The sequence below is a fragment of the Microcaecilia unicolor genome, chromosome 9, assembly GCF_901765095.1.
Source record: "Microcaecilia unicolor chromosome 9, aMicUni1.1, whole genome shotgun sequence".
Lineage (NCBI taxonomy): Eukaryota > Metazoa > Chordata > Amphibia > Gymnophiona > Siphonopidae > Microcaecilia > Microcaecilia unicolor.
Genome location: NC_044039.1, coordinates 223,358,641 through 223,365,246, shown reverse-complemented (window position 1 = coordinate 223,365,246; position 6,606 = coordinate 223,358,641).

Genomic DNA, 6,606 nt, shown 5'->3' with positions numbered 1-6,606 from the left:
AAATCTCCAAGATCAGAACGGCTCCTCTAGAAACTGATTGTAAACCCCACACTAGCTCAGTTCCACTGGGTTCAGACGACTTCTCCGACCCTCACAATCCCATGACCTGGAGCCACATAGCTAAATACGAGCTCTCTCTCCAGCCTTCGTTCCTCCACTCAGCTCTCCTCCACATGCACCAGCTGAGCTTGGGAGTGGGTTAATGGTCTGGAACAGAGATTCGGGAAGTTAAGTGGGTCTTCTCTATAAGGTATCATCAGCCCGGGGAGCAAGTGTCCTCACCCCCGCTTAAAAAAAAACCCAACACACAGCACTCCAAGGATTTTCTTAAGTGATGCAAACTCAACGTTACTGAACTTTCTGCAACCGGCAGGCAAATTGATTTCTTTATAACGCCATCCACACAGTAGAACTCCTCCTGTTCATTCAAGACTGTGCATTACAGTCTCACCCCTTTTAAAAAACTTGAACTTCTTTGCAACTTTCAGGATTTACACATTTACAAACACCACCTGTCCTTTACTCACCCCAGAGGCTGGTAATAATCTCAGGCAGCTCCTGCTACTCCATGATCACAATACCCCAGCCCTTCCTCCATTGCCACTCATAGCCCACTCTTCCCCACTCTTTTTGACCTATTTTCTCTCACCTTATAAGAACGTAAGAACATAAGAGTAGCCATATTGGGTCAGACCAGTGGTCCATCTAGCCCAGTTTCCTGTTTTCCAAACAGTGGCCAAGCCAGGTCACAAGTACTTGGCAGAAACCCAAATCGTGGCAACATTCCATGTAGAACCCTGAAGAATAGCAAGATTCTGAATCCTAAGAGTGACAAGATTCCATGTAGAACCCCAAAGAATAGCAAGATTCTGGAATCCTAAGAGGGACAAGATTCCATGCAAAATCTCAGAGTAACAACATTCCATGTAAATCCCCAAAGAACAGCAAGATTCTGGAATCCTAAAGAGTAACGAGATTGCATAATCCTGAAGAGTGAAGATTCCATGCAGAATCTCAGAGTAGCAACACTCCCTACTACAATTCCCAGGGCAAGCAGTTGCTTCCCATGTCTGTCTCAACAGCAGACTATGGACTTTTCCTCCAGGAATTTGTCCAAACCTTTTTTAAACCCAGATACACTAATCGCTGTTACCACATCCTCCGGCAAAGAGTTCCAGAGCTTAACTGTTTGCTGAGTGAAAAAATATTTCCTCCTATTTGTTTTAAAAGTATTTCCATGTAACTTTCTCGAGTGTCCCCCAGTCTTTGTACTTTTGGAATGAGTAAAAAATCGATTTACTTCTACTCGTTGTACACCACTCAGGATAATTAGCAGCATAATTAACAGCACGTTTCCAACTTTCCCGCTGCATTTCAGCTCACAGAAAACAGAGCCAGGCAGTACAGACGTTTGGACTCGTCTTTGGGGGGAAGGGGGGGCATTTTTTTTTTTAAGCATGTGCAAATGTATAAAATCACTGCTCTATCTGGATGTGGAGGGGGTTGCTCTTATTTCACATCTGCAGAGCCTTTTGTAAACAGTATGTTCCATCTTAAGTAGAGAGGTGTGGTAGCCGTGTTAGTCCACTCTTAAAGGTTATCAATAGAAATCAAACAAAATAAAACATGGAAAAGAAAATAAGATGATACCTTTTTTATTGGACATAACTTAATACATTTCTTGATTAGCTTTTGAAGGTTGCCCTTCTTCCTCAGAAGCTAATCAAGAAATGTATTAAGTTATGTCCAATAAAAAAGGTATCATCTTATTTTCTTTTCCATGTTTTATTTTGTTTGATTTCTATTGATAACCGTAAACAGTATGGAAATTCCACACGCTCTGACATGGACCATGTGAATTCCCCACTCCACAGTGTATCTAAATCTGCCTTCGCAACAGAAACCACAGGAGTGGATAGAACACCGATATCCCACGGAGGATCACACGACAAGACAAGGAGTGGGAACAGAGTCAGGCTCTTCAAAAAACACCAGAGATGCTGGATGCAGATAGTAAACTTTAAGAAAGGATGATTCAACAAAGTACAGTGTTTCAGCACACAGGATGGAGGAGTAGCCTAGTGGTTAGTGCAGCGGACTCTGATCCTGGGGAACTGAGTCCGATTCCCACTGCAGCTCCTTGTGACTCTGGGCAAGTCACTTAACCCTCCATTGCCCCTGGTACAAAATAAGTACCTGAATATATGTAAACCACTTTGAATGTAGTTGCAAAAACCTCAGAAAGGCAGTATATCAAGTCCCATTTCCCTTTCCCTTATGACATCACAATATCAGGCAATCAAGCCATTGTGACATCACTGATGAGGTTGGGCTCTTATTGGTGGAATGAGTGGAGGAGTAGCCTAGTGGTTAGTGCAGCGGACTTTGATCGTGGGGAACTGGGTTTGATTCCCACTGCAGCTTCTTGTGACTCTGGGCAAGTTACTTAACCCTCCATTGCCCCTGGTACAAAATAAGTACCTGAATATATGTAAACCGCTTTGAATGTAGTTGTAAAAACCTCAGGTATATCAAGTCCCATTTCTCTTCATCAGGAGTCTTGTTATCTATGTCAAGAAATCTGAATGCTCAATTTGTGAACTCCATAGCAGCGTACAGAATCGTCAGCATTCATCACAACCCCAAAAGCTCTTTTAAAGACCACTACTTTTTAGAGTTCACAAATTGAGGATTCAGATTTTTTGACATAGATAACAAGACTCCTGATGGAGGCTCCCTGTGTGCCAACCAAACAGTCATGACAAGGGTGACAAAAGAAGGAGCAGCAGCCGATGTCCAAACGAATGTCTTTATTATATCATCCAAGACTCGACACGAATTGTGTTTCGGTCCACAAAGGCCTTCCTCAGGAGGATTGGTGTCGAGTCTTGGATGATACAATAAAGACGTTCATTCGGACATCGTCTGCTGCTCTTTCTTTTGTCACCCTTGTCGTGACTGTTTGGTTTGTGTATCTACAAGGGCTACTGTTCTTCTGTTTTCCTGCCATACTCCATATGCCGAAACATGGTACCTTGTTGAATCATCCTTTATTAAAGTTTACAACCTACATCCATCGTCTGTGGTCTTTTTCGAAGAGCCTGACTCTGTTTCCACTCCTTGTCTTTTCGCCTACATCTGCCTTCACATACACCAAGAATCAAAGGAGGCAGAGAGCTGTGGGGTAGCACCCGTAATTCATCACCAGGTCAGGTTGGACAGACGTAAATATCATTAGCTCGGTGCGGGTAAAAGTCCACACACCCCTTTACTCCCAGGGAGCCTGGTCACTTTTCAAACACTTCATCTACGGCACTGAATAGCCATTGACATGCATAAACAGCTTTTCATAATTGGCCTCAAAGTGGAACTGGAAAAGGTTTATTTATTATTTACTAATTACATTTGAGGACACGCTTCACCCATCGCTTGAAGTGAATTACAGGAAAATAAAACCAGAGAAAGGCAGCCAGAATTGCTTATGAGGAAACGTGAAAGGGGTTGTGCTCTTCAGCTTGGACGGCTGAGCAGAGACACGATAGAGCTGTATAAGATCCTGAGTGGACTGAAAGTTAAGAACAAAGCAGTTCTTTAACTTTTCAGCTCATTTCACGGAGTGTTCCTACATCAAGACGTACCAAGCCAAATCACTCTGTATTTGTAAGCACCGGAGACTTCAAACGCACCTCCGGTACGATGTAAGCCACATTGAGTCTGCAAATAGGTGGGAAAATGTGAGATACAAATGCAACAAATAAATTGACAAGTTAAAGAGTAGTAAATCACCTGGACTGGATGGTATACACCCCAGGGTACTGAACACATAGACAAACAAAAAACAGGTGACATGATATTCAAAGGGATTTAAGTGGCCCAAAAGGACTCCTGGCAGTGGCGTACCAAGGGTGGGGCTGTGGGGGTGGTTTGCCCTGGATGCACACTGCAAGGGGATACAGGGAGCAGCCACACAGCTGTCGGCTCTGCTGGTTTCCTGCTCCCTCTGTTACTTCCTGATCTGGGGCAGGGAACCGGCGGAGCCAACAGCCACGCAAGTGCTCCCTGCACCCCCAGGAGGTAAAAGTGATGCGCTTGGGGTTGATGTGGTGGGGTGTGTGGTCCATCCAGCCCAGGATCCTGCTTCCAACAGTAGCCAAATTCAGTTAGTAGGAACATTTCATGCTACCAATCCCAGGGCAAGCATAAGAGTCAGTCTTATCTTTATGCAGTTCCCCATAGTCGGTTAAATTCTGACTAACTGGCTCTGTAAACCCGGAAATTCAGTGTCAGATCTTAGACATGGCCCTAGCATTGAATTTCCGGGCATAACTGGCAGCAGTCGGGGAAACGCTGAGCCCTGCTGGATATCAGGTCCTCTTTATAGCGCATTGGGACACTGATCAAGTGTTAGCACATGTCATTAGAGTGTTCTGTGAATGTTGCCAGTGACTGTAATACTAATTCTAATTTTTCTATGCAGATAAAACACATATGGGGTTTTGATACAGATATTTACAGGGAAAGTTATCAAGCTGCATTGTTTTTTATTTAGCACATTTATACCCCACCTTTTCCCACAGATTTGCAGGCTCAAAGTGGCTTACAATGTACTGACAAGGCTATCGTCAGATCAGTGGTTAAAAGTTACAATTAAATTAGAGAGGATAGAAGGAACAGGGTAAGAAGGAAAAAGAGAAAGGGTGAAAGAGTCTTAAGTCACATTATTTGCCCCTTGATATGACTTACAGGGTTTTTAGCTTGTGAGCCCACTGGAGACAGAGAAATTACCCGCATATAATAAATTCAAAACTCTTTGATTGAATCACAGAAAGGCGGTTTATCAAATCCCATTAATGCAGTTCTCTCTCTCAGCTGTGGTCCCGCCCTTGCGGAAACAGGAAGTGAGGACGGGACCGCAGCTGGGAGAGAGAGGGGCCGAGCCTGCACGCGTTTTGCCGCTGCTGCTGGCCACTGTGGCCCTGACTTGGTGAGTGAAGATGACTTTTAAAAATCGGAGGGAAGGGAGGGACGATGACTCCCTCATGCATGTGACGTGCCCTTCCCTCTTAATGTTCCGCCCTCGATGTCATCACGTTTTGACGCGAGGGTGGAACAGAGAGAGATGGTGACAGCCAGCATGAGCCCTACAAACCCTGATACAAATCAAGGTAAGGTATACACAAAAAAGTAGCACATATGACTTTATCTTGTTGGGCAGACTAGCTGGATCATGCAGGTCTTTTTCTGCCGTCATCTACTATGTTACTATCCAGCTTATAATTGAAAAAGAAAAACGCCTATATTGCGACCCAAATCGGGAGATAGACGTTTATCTCACAAAAACGAATAAAGCGGTATAATCGAAAGCCGAAATTTGGACGTTTTCAACTGCACTCCGTCGCGATGCGGACAAAGGTTATGGGGGCGTGTTGAAGGTGTGGTGAAGGCGAACTGGGGCGTGGTTATCGGGCGATCAGAGATGGGCGTCTTTCGCCGATATGGAAGAAAAATATGCTTTTTAGCGAGAATTTAGGGCACTTTTCCTGACCCTGTTTTTCCACGAACTAAGGGCCCCAAAAGTGCCCTAAATGACCAGAATGACCACTGGAGGGAATCGGGGATGACCTCCCCTGACTCCCCAGTGGTCACAAACCCCCTCCCACCACAAAATATGCCGTTTCACAACTTTTTATTTTCACCCTCAAATGTCATACCCCCCTCCCTGGCAGCAGTATGCAGGTCACTGGAGCAGTTATTAGGGGGTGCAGTGGACTTCAGGCAGGTGGACCCAGGCCCATCCCCCCCTCCACCTGTTCCACTTGTGCTGGTAAATGGGAGCCCTCCAAACCGCCCCCCCAAACCCACTGTACCCACATGTAGGTGCCCCCCTTCACCCCTTAGGGCTATAGTAATGGTGTAGACTTGTGGGCGGTGGGTTTTGAGGGGGATTTGGGGGGCTCAACACCCAAGGGAAGGGTGCTATGCACCTGGGAGCTCTTTTACCTTTTTTTTGTTTTTGTAAAAGTGCCCCCTAGGGTGCCCGGCTGGTGTCCTGGCATGTGAGGGGGACCAGTGCACTACGACTCCTGGCCCCTCCCACGAACAAATGCCTTGGATTTATTCGTTTTTGAGCTGGGCGCTTTCATTTTCCATTATCACTGAAAAACAAAAACGCCCAGCTCACAAATTGTCGAATAAAACATGGACGTCTATTTTTTTCGAAAATACGGTTCGGTCCGCCCCTTCACGGACCCGTTCTTGGAGATAAACGCCCATGGAGATAGACGTTTTTGTTCAATTATGCCCCTCCATGTAACATAGTGATGGCAGATAAAGACCTGAACGGTCCATCCAGTCTGCCCAACAGTCACATTCAATCTCAATTCAAGATTAAATCACAAAGAACGTGATATTATATATTGATCTGGGACATAGACCATAGAAGTCCGCCCGGCTCTGTCTTTATCTTCCAACTACTGGAGTTCCGTCGAAGCTCTCTCCAGCCCATCCTAAGCTGGACTTGGGCCATACAAACCAGCCCAGCTCCGGCCTTACTTGATAAAGCCCGCCACCTAAGCATCACTTGACATGCAAACACATATGCAACCC